The sequence below is a fragment of the Chiloscyllium plagiosum genome, unplaced genomic scaffold (assembly GCF_037043375.1).
Source record: "Chiloscyllium plagiosum isolate Xiang-an unplaced genomic scaffold, Cpla_swu_hap1 HiC_scaffold_18, whole genome shotgun sequence".
NCBI classification, from domain to species: domain Eukaryota; kingdom Metazoa; phylum Chordata; class Chondrichthyes; order Orectolobiformes; family Hemiscylliidae; genus Chiloscyllium; species Chiloscyllium plagiosum.
Window position 1 is genome coordinate 43,081 of NW_028270156.1, and position 12,892 is coordinate 55,972.

The following is a 12,892-nucleotide window of genomic DNA, read 5'->3' on the forward strand; positions in this document are numbered from 1 at the left end:
ATCTTTGGACTGTGGGAGGAAACCGGAGCACCCGGAGGAAACCCACGCAGTCACGGGGAGAACGTGCAAACTCCACACAGTCAGTCGCCTGAGGCGGGAATTGAACCCGGGTCTCTGGCGCTGTGAGGCAGCAGTGCTAACCACTGTGCCACCGTGCCACCCATGGTGTACCTGAACCCTAAGTCTCCCTTTTCTACACCTCTGTGATTGATAATACAGAGTTTTATTGTTTGAATCACATTTGCTGACTTTTTCAGCTCTGTTGATGTTGTTCCATTTAAATATGTTCCTTTGCTGAGTATCGCTGCAGCCTAACTGTCAACCACTAGGCGGCAGCAATTAGCGCCTTGATCACGTGAAACGTCGCGTCTTATGTTTCGTGTGACGTAAGGCCGTATGACGTGATGATGTCACGCAGCTGAGTTCTGGTTTCTGGGCTGCGGCGGAGTAGGCGCTGCGGCATGTTCCACTGCTCTATGGCGGTTCCTTCGCTGCATCGGACATGCGTTTAAGTCGATAAATACGGCCATGACTCCATAAGGCGTCCTCCTCTCTCTCTGCGCTGCGGGTTTTGGGGATCTGGGTCCAGCGCAGGTAAGGGCCCGATTGCGCATGTGCGGGCTGCTGCCGGGTCCGAGGGTAAAAACAATGACTGCAGATGCTGGAAACCAGATTGTGGATCAGTGGTGCTGGACGAGCACAGCAATTCAGGCAGCATCCGAAGACAGGCAAAATCGACGTTTCGGGCAAAAGCCCTTCATCAGGAATAAAGACAGTGAGCCTGAAGCGTGGAGAGATAAGCTAGAGGAGGGTGGGGGTGGGGAGAGAGTAGAATAGAGTACAATGGGTGAGTGGGGGAGGGGATGAAGGTGATAGGTCAGGGAGGAGAGGGTGGAGTGGATAGGTGGAAAAGGAGATAGGCAGGTAGGACAAGTCATGGGGACAGTGCTGAGTTGGAATTTTGGCAGGGCAGAGGAAATGACCTGGGAGTTGCAGTGGGAGAGGGACTCCCTGAGATTCTTGTAGAGAGAGGAGGAAAACTTCTTCAAGGCAGGCATCCTTGCAAGAGGATTCGCAGTAGGGTTAAAATTAATGAGGTAAAAACAATGACTGCAGATGCTGGAAACCAGATTCTGGATTAGTGGTGCTGGAAGAGCACAGCAGTTCAGGCAGCATCCAAGGAGCAGTAAAATCAACGTTTCGGGCAAAAGCTGGACCGAGGGGACAACCTGAAGGGAAGGTTTGGGGGATGGGTTAGTGACACGGGAAAGTAGTGATTGTGTAATGTGAAAGTAATAGGAATAATGTGAGATGAAGAACAATAATCTGAGAGGAAGAATATAATAATCTGGTAGGAATAATGTGAGTGATGGCAATGTAACAACGAGTAATAATAACGATGGTGTTGAGGAGCCGACGTTGGACTGGGGTGGACAAAGTTTAAAAATCACACAACACCAGGTTATGGTCCAAAAGGTTCAATTGGAAGCACTAGCTTTCGGAGTGCTGCTCTGTCAAGTAGCTGTGGAACAGGATTGCAGTATCATGCAATAAACTAAGTTTGTTCAATATATCATTTCACTTGCATAACACTGTAATCTTTTGCTATAAATTCTGTGTCTTATGATCCTGTTCCTTAGCTACTTGATGAAGGAGGAGTGCTTCAGTCATTAAAAATCTTCACCATCCCCTTGGCCTTTTGTCACTAAGCAAGTTTTGACTCCAATTTGCCAAATTGTCTTGGATCCCATGGTGTCTTCTGAATCATTTCCTATGTGAGATCTAGTCAGAAGTCTGACTGAAGTTCATGTTAATGACACCCATTGCATGATGCTCACCTACACACCTACCTGAAACATAGCCACACCTGTTAGACATGATACATAGAACATACAACATTACAGTGCAGTACAGGCCCTTTGGCCCTTGATGTTGTACTGACCTGTGAAACCCATCTGAACCTACACTTCCATGCTCGTCCATTGGCCTATCCAATGACCATTTAAATGTCTTAAGTTGATGAGTGTGCCACTGTTGCAGTGTGTTCCATGCGCCTACTACTTTGAGTAAAGAAACTACCTCTGACATCTATCCTATTTCTATTACCCCTCAATTTAAAGCTATGTCCCCTCGTTCTAGTCACTGCCATCTGAGGAAAAAGGCTTTCACTGTCCACCCTATCGAACCCTCTGATTACCTTATATGTGTCAATTAAGTCACCTGTCAACCTTCTTCTCTTTAATGAAAACAGCCTTAAGTCCCTCAGCCTTTCCTCATAAGACCTTCCCTCCATACCAGGCAACATCCTCGTAAATCTCCTCTGCACCCTTTCCAAAGCTTCCACAGCTTTCCTATAATGCAGTGACCAGAACTGTGTGCAATAAGTGCGGCCACAGCAGAGTTTTGAACAGTTGCAGCATGACCTTGGCATCCCGAAACTCAATCCCTCTACCAATAAAAGCTAACAAACTGTATGCCTTCTTAACAACCCTATCAACCTGGGTGGCAACTTTCAGGGATCTATGTACATGGACAATTAGATCTCTCTGCTCATCTACACTAACAAGAATCTTACCATTAGCCCAGTACTTTTTGTTCCTGTTGATCTTTCCAAAGTGAATCACCTCTCACTTTTGCCACCTTCAGCCCAGGTCTGCAGCTTACCTATGTCCCTCTGTAACCTACAACAGCCTTCGTCACTATCCACAACTCTCCCGACCTTCGTGTCATCCGCAAATTTACTAACCCATTCAGGTCATTTATAAAAATGACACAGCAGTGGACCCAAAACAGATCTTGCAGTACACCACTAGTAACTGAAGTTTAGATCAGAGTGGTGCTGGAAAAGCACAGCAGGTCAGGCAGCATCGGAGGAGCAGGAAAATTAACGTTTTGGGCAAAAGCCCTTCATCAGGAATAGAGGGGCTTCAGGGTAGAGGAGCTGACCTTGTAGTTGCAGTGAGAGAGAGACTCACTGATATTCTTGTGGAGAGAGGAGGAGAACTTCTTCAAGACAGGCATCCTTGCAAGAGTATCCGCAGTAAGGTTAAAATCAACTAGGCAAAAGTGAGGACTACAGATGCTGAAACTAGAGTTTAGATCAGAGTGGTGCTGGAAAAGCACAGCAGGTCAGGCAGCATCCGAGGAGCAGGAAAATTGATGTTTCGGGCAAAAGCCCTTCATCAGGAATAGAACTGAACTATTCCTGATGAATAGAATGAACTCCAGAATGAATATTTCCCATCCACCATCACCCTCTGTCATCTTTCAGCTAGCCAATTTCTGATCCAAACCGCTAAATCACCCTCGATCCCAAGGAGCATTCTTCCTGCATTTACTCTTGATGAAGGAGGAGTGCTTCAGTCATTAAAAATCTTCACCATCCCCTTGGCCTTTTGTCACTAAGCAAGTTTTGACTCCAATTTGCCAAATTGTCTTGGATCCCATGGTGTCTTCTGAATCATTTCCTATGTGAGATCTAGTCAGAAGTCTGACTGAAGTTCATGTTAATGACACCCATTGCATGATGCTCACCTACACACCTACCTGAAACATAGCCACACCTGTTAGACATGATACATAGAACATACAACATTACAGTGCAGTACAGGCCCTTTGGCCCTTGATGTTGTACTGACCTGTGAAACCCATCTGAACCTACACTTCCATGCTCGTCCATTGGCCTATCCAATGTCTAGTCTTGTTAGAATTTTATAGGTTTCAATAAGATCCTCCTTCAATAACTAAACTGCAGTAAATATTGTCCTAATTGATACTGTCTGTCTTTATACTTCAGTTCTGCCATCCCAAGAATCAGTCTGGTAAATCTTTGTTGCACTCCGTTCACAGCCAGAACATCCTTCCTCAGATAAGGAGACCAAAGCTGCATGCAGTACTCGAGATATGATCTGATTAAGTTCCAGTAATACATTGCTGCTCCTGTACTCAAATTCTCTTGCTGTGAACATACCATTTGCTGCTGTCTGCTGCTCTGCATGCTTTCTTTAGCCCCTGCTGTATGAGGACACATTGCTCTTTTTGCATCTCCCCATTCCCAATCTATCAGCATTCAGATAATCTGCCCTTATGTTTTTGCTACCAATATGGATAATCTCACATTTATCCAGATCTTACTTCAGCTGGCATGTATTTACCTACTCATTCAACTTGTACAAATCATATTGAAACATCTCTGCACTCTCCGAAGTTCACCCTCCCACCAGCTTTGTATTGTTTCAAACTTACAGATATTACATTTAATTGCCTCATATAAGTCATTAATATATATTGTGTTTAGCTGGGGTTTAAACAGTGATCCTTACCGTCCTCCCTCAGTCATTGTTAAAAATCTCTCAACACAAGGTTAGAACATAGAACATAGAACAATACAGCACAGAACAGGCCCTTCGGCCCACGATGTTGTGCCGAACTTCTAACCTAGATTAAGTACCCATCCATGTACCTATCCAAATGCCGCTTAAAGGTCGCCAATGATTCCGACTCCACCACTCCCACGGGCAGCGCATTCCATGCCCCCACCACTCTCTGGGTAAAGAACCCACCCCTGACATCTCCCCTATACCTTCCACCCTTCACCTTAAATTTATGTCCCCTTGTAACACTCTGTTGTACCTGGGGAAAAAGTTTCTGACTGTCTACTCTATCTATTCCTCTGATCATCTTATAAACCTCTATCAAGTCACCCCTCATCCTTCGCCGTTCCAACGAGAAAAGACCGAGAACTCTCAACCTATCCTCGTACGACTTCCTCTCCATTCCAGGCAACATCCTGGTAAATCTTCTCTGCACCCTCTCCAAAGCTTCCACATCTTTCCTATAGTGAGGCGACCAGAACTGCACACAGTACTCCAACTGTGGCCTAACCAAAGTCCTGTACAGCTGCAACATCACTTCACGACTCTTGAATTCAATCCCTCTGCTAATGAACGACAATACTCCATAGGCCTTCTTACAAACTCTATCCACCTGAGTGGCAACCTTCAAAGATCTATGTACATAGACCCCAAGATCCCTCTGTTCCTCCACCTGACTAAGAACCCTACCATTAACCCTGTATTCCGCATTCTTATTTGTTCTTCCAAAATGGACAACCTCACACTTGGCAGGGTTGAACTCCATCTGCCACTCCTCAGCCCAGCTCTGCATCATATCTAAGTCCCTCTGCAGCCGACAACAGCCCTCCTCACTGTCCACAACTCCACCTATCTTCGTATCATCTGCAAATTTACTGACCCACCCTTCGACTCCCTCATCTAAGTCATTAATAAAAATTACAAACAGCAGAGGACCCAGAACTGATCCCTGCGGAACTCCACTTGTAACTGGGCTCCAGGCTGAGTATTTACCACCTACCACCACTCTCTGCCTTCGACCGGTTAGCCAGTTTTCTATCCAATTGGCCAAATTTCCCTCTATCCCATGCCTCCTGACTTTCCGCATAAGCCTACCATGGGGAACCTTATCAAATGCCTTACTAAAATCCATGTACACTACATCCACTGCTCTTCCCTCATCCACATGCTTGGTCACCTCCTCGAAGAATTCAATAAGACTTGTAAGGCAAGACCTACCCTTCACAAATCCGTGCTGGCTGTCCCTAATCAAGCAGTGTCTTTCCAGATACTCATAAATCCTATCCCTCAGTACCCTTTCCATTACTTTGCCTACCACAGAAGTAAGACTAACAGGCCTGTAATTCCCGGGGTTATCCCTATTCCCTTTTTTGAACAGGGGCACAACATTCGCTACTCTCCAGTCCCCTGGTACCACCCCCTTTGCCAGTGAAGACGAGAAGATCATTGCCAACGGTACTGCAATTTCCTCTCTAGCTTCCCACATAATCCTAGGATATATCCCGTCAGGCCCGGGGGACTTGTCTATCCTCAAGTTGTTCAAAATGTCCAACACATCTTCCTTTCTAACAGGTATCTCTTCTAGCTTACCAGTCCATTTCACACTCTCCTCTTCTACAATACGGTCCCTCTCGTTCGTAAATACTGAAGAGAAGTACTTGTTCAAGACCTCTCCTATCTCTTCCGACTCAATGCACAGTCTCCCACTACTGTCCTTGATCGGACCTACCCTCGTTCTCGTCATTCTCTGGTTTCTCACATACGCATAAAATGCCTTGGGGTTATCCTTGATCCTATCCGCCAACGTTATAGTCCAATAGGTTTATTTGGAAGCACAAGCTTTCAGAGTGCTGCTTCTTTGTCAGTTAGCTAGTGATATGTGATCCACAGAGTGATATGTATGGAACAAACCTAGATTGCTGTCAAGTCTTTAATCACTAGAATGGGTTGCAAGTTTTGATTCATTAATATGTAAATCCCAGAATTTCTTTCAAATTACATTCCTGAGATAACTTAAGATTTTTATATAAAAGAAAGTGACATCTCAGCTCAGATAATGCATTAAAGGTGTGAGGTCAGGGTCTATCTGTGTTCCAATCTTGAGTCAGACTGGTTCTACTTCCAAAGTAATGTTATGAAGTTGAAGGCGTGTACTGTATCTTTGAGAGAGAGTGAAGGCTGTTTTGCGCAGAGCTTGCAGACATCAGTCATGTGACTGACTAGCAGTCTCCGTGTACTAGAAAATTAGAAAGAGAACAAAGAAAATTTACAGCCCAGGAACAGGCCTTTTGGCCCTCCAAGCCTGAGCCAATCAAAATCCACCATCTAAACCTATCGCCCAATTCCTAAGCATCTGTATCTCTCTGCTCCCCACCTACTCATGCATCTGTCTAGACGCTAGCAATGCGTTCCAGGCACCTACCACCCTCTGTGTAAAGTACTTGCCCCTTAAACTTTTCACCTCTCACCTTGAACACGTGACATCTCGTTATTGAATCTCTCACCCTGGGAAAACGCTTATCTCTTACCCTGTCTAGAACCTTCATGATTTTGTAGACCTTAATCAGGTCCCCCCATAATCTCCTTTTTTTCTAATGAAGACACTCCTAACCTACTCAACCTGTCTTCATAGCTAGCACCTTCCATACCAGGCAATATCCTCGTAAACCTTCTCTGCACTCTCTCCAAAGTGTCCACATCCTTTTGGTAATGTGTCGACCAGAACTGCACACAGTATTCTAAATGCGGCCGAACCAAAGTCTTGTACAATTTTAACATAACCTGCCAGCTATTATACTCAATACCCATCCGATGAAGGCAAGCTTACCATATGCCTTCTTGACCATTATATTCACCTGTTGAGCAATCTTCAGGGTACAATGGACCTGAACTCTGAGATCTCTCTGCTCATCGACTTTTCCCAAGGCTCTTCCGTTTACAGTATAGATTGCTCTAGAATTAGATTTCCCAAAATGCATCACTTCACATTTGCCTGGATTGAACTCCATCTGCCACTTCTCCACCCAACTCTCCAGTCTATCGCTATTCTCCTGTATTCTTTGACAGTCCCTTATGCTTTCTACTACTACACCAATCTTCGTGTCATCTAAACTTACTAATCAGATGAACAATGCCCTCTTCCAGATCATTTATTTATATGTTACAAACAACAGTGGCCCCAGCACTGATCCCTGTGAAACACCACTGGTCACCTTTCTCCATTTCGAGAAACTCCCTTCTACTACTCTCTGTCCCCAGTTCATTATCCACCTAGATAGAACACCCTGCACACCATGTGACTTCGCTTTCTCCATTAGTTTACCATGGGGAACCATATCAAATGCCTTGTGAAAGTCCATGTATATGACATCTACTGTAGGGATTCCATGATTTTATGAAACCTGCAACCCATTTGTTCAATTCATCAGATCGTTGTATGACACTTTGATCTTTTACTATAAATTCTGTGTCCTACGATACTGCATCACTAGCTACCTGTCGAAGGAGCAGCACTCCAAAAGCCTGCACTTCCAAATAAACCTGTTGGACTCTCACCTGGTGTTTTAATTTTTAACTTTGTCTACTCCAGTCCAACACCAGCACCACCACATCCTTAGTCATTGGCTGCCACTCTGAGTGTCCTGTTAATTCTACTCTTGGCTGTCTGCCAACCACTTTCCTAACCTTCTCAGTACATTATGCCCAATTCAATGCTCTTTCCTTCAAAGCCTTCTTAAGGTCTGTTGGCTCCTTTTCATTTCTACTAGTTACGCTCCCTCGGTTTGCCAGCAGATTTGTGAGGCACAATTTCCCTTTCATAAATCCATGCTGATTCTGTCTAGTCCTGTCACTGTTTTCCAAGAGCTCCGATATTAGAACATCGAACAATACAGCGCAGAACAGGCCCTTCGGCCCTCAATGTAGCGCCGACCTGTGAGCTATTCTCAGCTCATCCCCTACACAATGCCATCATCATCCATGTGCTTATCCAAGAATTGTTTAAAACTCCCAAATGTGGCTGAGTTAACTACATTGGCAGGTAGGGCATTTCACTCTTACCAGTAAAGAAACCTGCCTCTGAAGTATGTCTTAAATCTATCACCCCTCAATTTGTAGTTATGTCCCTCGTACAAACTGACGTCATCATCCCAGGAAAAAAACTTTCATTGTCTACCCTATCTAATCCTTTGAGCATCTTGTATGTCTCTATCAAATCCCCTCTTAGCCTTCTTCTTTCCAATGAGAACAGACCAAGGTCTTTCAACCTTTCCTCATAAGACCTTCCCTCCAGACCAGGCAACATCCTGGTAAATCTCCTCTGCACCTTTTCCAATGCTTCCACATCCTTCGCGAAATATGGGGATCAGAACTGTACACAATATTCCAAGTGCAGCCGCACTAGCTTTCTTTATAGTTGCAGCATGATATCGCAGCTTTGGAACTCAATTCCTCAATCAATGAAACCTAACACATCATATACCTTCTTAACAGCACGATCAACCTGGGTGGCAACTTTCAGGGATCTGTGTCCATGGACTCCAAGATCCCTCTGCACATCCATGCTACCAAGAATCTTTCCATTGATCCAGTACGCTCTCTTCCTGTTACTCTTCCCAAAGTGCATCACCTTACATTTAGCTGCATTGAACTCCACTTGCCACCTCTTAGCCCAATTCTGCAGTTTATCCAAGTCCCCCTGCAACCTGCAACATTCTTCCAAACTGTCCACTACTCCACCGACTTTCATGTCATCTGCAAGTTTACTAATGACAAACAGCAGTGGTCCCAAAACAGATCCTTGTGGCACACCACTAATAACTGGACTCCAGGCTGAATATTTTTCATCAACTACCACTCGCTGCCTTCTTTCAGAAAGCCAGTTCCTAATCCAAACTGCTAAATCACCCTCAATTCCATGCCTCTGCATTTTCTCCAACAGCCTACCATGAGGAAATGTATTAAAGGCTTTACTGAAGTCTATGTATGCCACATCAACTGCCCTACCCTCATCTACATGCTTGGTCACCTTCTCAAAAAATTCAGTGAGGTTTGTGAGACATGACCTGCCCTTGACGAAACCATGTTGACTGTCTGAAATCAAATTGTTGCTTGCTAGATAATTTTAAGTCTTATCTCTTATAATCCTTTCCAAAACCTTTCCTACAACAGAAGTAAGGCTCAGTTGTCTATCGTTACCTGGGTCCTTTCTACTGCCCTTCTTGAACAAGGGCACAACATTTGCAACCCTCCAGTCCTCTGGTACCAAACCTTTAGACAATGATGACTCAAATATCAAAACCAAAGGATCTTCTATCTCCTCCCTAGCTTCCCAGAGAATCTTCGGATAAATCACATCCGGCTCAGGGGACTTGTCTACTTTCACTCCTTCAAGAATTGATAACACCTGTTCGTAATTAACCTCGATCCTTTCTAGTCTAATATCTCGTACCTCATTCTTCTCCTCTACAATATTCTCCTTTTCCTGAATGAAAACCAATGAGAAACATTCATTTAGCACCTCTCCGATCTGCACAGGGTCCATACTCAACTTCCCAGTTCTGTCTTTGACTGGCCCTGTTCCTACCCTAGTCGTCCTTTTATTCCTCACATACCTATAAAAAGCTTTAGGGTTCTCCTTTATTCTATTTACTACTCGTGTCCTCTCTTTGCTCTTCTTAACTCTCTCTTTAAATCCTTCCTAGCTGATCTGTAACTCTCCGTCGCCTCATCTGAACCATCTTGACTCATCAACACAAGCCTCCTTCTTCCACTTAACAAGAGATGCAATTTCTGTAGTAAACCACAGTTCCTTTACCTTATCACTTCCTCCCCTGACGGGGACATACTTATCAAGGACACTCAACATCTGTTCCTTAAACCAGCTCCACATTTCCATTGTCTGCATCCCCTGCATTTTGCTACCCCATGCTATGCATCCTAATTCTTGTCGAATCACATTGTAATTGCCCTTGCCCCATTGATAACTCTTGACCTGTGGCATGTACCTATCCCTTTCCATCGCTAAACTAAACGTAACTGAATTACGGTCACTCTCTCCAAAGTGCTCACCTACAACTAAATCAAACACCTAACCAAGCACCAGATCCAAGCACCAGATCCCCTCTTGTCAGCCCTTCGACATACTGTGTCAGGGAACCCTCCTGTACACATTGGACAAAAACTGGTCCATCCGATGTACTAGAGTTACAGCATTTCAGGTCAATGTTGGGGGAAGTTAAAGTCCCGAGGAGAAAGTGAGGACTGCAGATGCTGGAGATCAAAGTTGAAACTTTATTGCTGGAACAGCACAGCAGGTCAGGCAGCATCCAGGGAACAGGAGATTCGACGTTTCGGGCACAGGCCCTTCTTCAGGAAGTTAAAGTCCCCCATAATGACCACCCTGTTCCTTTTATTTCAACCCAGAATAATTTTGCCAATCCTCTCTTCTACCTCCCTAGAACTCTGCGGAGACCTATTAAAAAAAACTCCAAGCAGTGTGACCTCTCCTCTCCTGTTTCAGACTTCAGCCCACACTATCTCAGTAGATGAGTCCTTGTCAAAAGTTCTTTCAGCCACTATTATACTATCCTTGACTAACAAGGCCACACCTCCCCCTCTTTTATCACCTTGCCTGTTCTTAATGAAAGATCTAAACCCTGGAACCTGCAACATCCATTCCTCACCCTACTCTATCCATGTCTTCAAAATGGCCACAACATCGAAGTCCCAGGTACCTATCCATGCTGCAAGCTCACCTACCTTATTTCTGATACTCCTGGCATTGAAGTAGACATATTTCAAACCAGTTTGCCGTCTGCCAGCACATTCCTGTGACTGTGAAATCCTGTCCCTGTCCTCGCTACTCTCATCCTCCTGTGCACTGCAACTGCACCTCAGGTTGCCAACCCCCTGCTGAGCTAGTTTAAACTCACCCGAATAGCACCAGCAAATTTCCCACCTAGGATATTAGTACCTCTCTGGTTCAAGTGAAGACTGTCCTGTTTGTACAAGTCCCACCTTCCCCAGAATGACCCCCAATTATCCAAGTACCTGAAACCCTCCCTCCTGCACCATCCTTGCAGCCATGTGTTCAGCTGAGATATCTCCCTATTCCTTGCCGCACTATCACGTGGCACAGGTAACAAACCAGAGATAATAACTCTGTTTGTTCTAGCTCTCAGCTTCCACCCTAGATCCCTGAAATCCTGCGTTACATCCCAACCCCTCTTTCTATGTCATTGGTCCCTACGTGGACCACGACTTGAGGCTGGTCACCCTCTCCCTTCAGAACCCCAAAGATATGATCCGAGACATCACGGGTCTTGACACCTGGGACCCAACACACCAGCTGTGAGTCTTGCTCGTTCCCAACAAAACTTCCATCTGACCGTCTAACTATTGAGCCCCCAATGACTAACACTCTGCCCCTTTCCCTCCTTCCATTCTGTGCAACAGGGACAGGCTCTGTGCAAGAAACCTGGGCCCCACTGCATACCCCTGGTAAGTCATTCCCCCCCCCCAACAGTATTCAAAACGGTATAGATGTTTTTCAGGGGAACAACCACAGTGCATCCCTCCACTGACTTTTTTTTTTAACCCCTTTGAACAGTCACCCAGCTTTCTTTGTGCCTAGGAGTAACTATTTCCCTGTAACTCTTATCTATCACAGCCTCTGCTTCCCGAATGATCCGAAGTTCATCCAGATCCCTCTCCAGTTCCCTAACATGGTCTTGGAGGAGCGAGATTGGGTGCACTTCCTGCAGATGTACTTGGATGGGACACTAATGGCGTCCCTCACCTCAAACATCATGCAGGAGGAACATTTTTCTTCCTGCACTGCCATCCCTGCTAGTCCCCTAATCAGAAAATAAATATTTAATATTGGATTCTAAGTATTTGCTCTGCTAACTGGTCTATGATACCCTGTTCTCTTGCTACACGCTTTTTAAAATAGTGTTGTGTTAGTTATCCTCTAATCCATTGGAACTGTTGAGTGTATAGAATCTTGAAAGATGAGTATCAATGCATCCACTAAGGTTTTCGTGAAGGTCTGTTGCTTGGATTGTGGATTTAGTTGTTAAGTCAGTTTGCTGAGGTAGTTGATTTTCTTGCAGATGTTTATCTCCATCGTGAATGACATCGTTAGTACTGTGTAGCCTCTGGATGAAATGCTGTTCTTATGATCCGCCCCGAATTTATACAGCTCTGTCAGTTGTGGCGGGTGGTTCTACTTTTGGTTTTGTACTGCGGTGAATTATAGACGGGGTATATTTCAATGTGTTTGTTTATGGAACCCATGGATGAATACCAGGCTTCTTGGAATTCTTGAGCTTGTCTTGAGCTTGCCTGTTCCAGTATCATAACCTTGTCCGAGCTGAATTGGTATCCTTCGTTGTCAGTGCAAGTTAATGTGAGGGAGGAGTGGTTGTGTTGTTTTGTTGCAAACTGATGCTCATTTATTCTGTTGGTGAGTTTTCTGCCTGTTTGTGTTTTGTAATGCATGGTATTTTGCATGGTAT

At 44.8% G+C, this 12,892-nt stretch overlaps 1 protein-coding gene across 10 annotated transcripts in view; it reads left to right on the top strand.

Annotated features, from left to right (window-relative positions):
- Positions 1–424: 424 nt before the first annotated feature.
- LOC122554676 (uncharacterized) overlaps positions 425–12,892 on the top strand; it is a 282,146-nt gene continuing 269,678 nt past the window's right edge. For all 10 annotated transcript variants that reach the window (XM_087996227.1, XM_087996232.1, XM_087996228.1 and 7 more), the window contains exon 1: positions 425–594. The gene's annotated coding sequence lies outside the window, so the exon portion shown is untranslated. The remainder of the gene's footprint in view (positions 595–12,892) is intronic.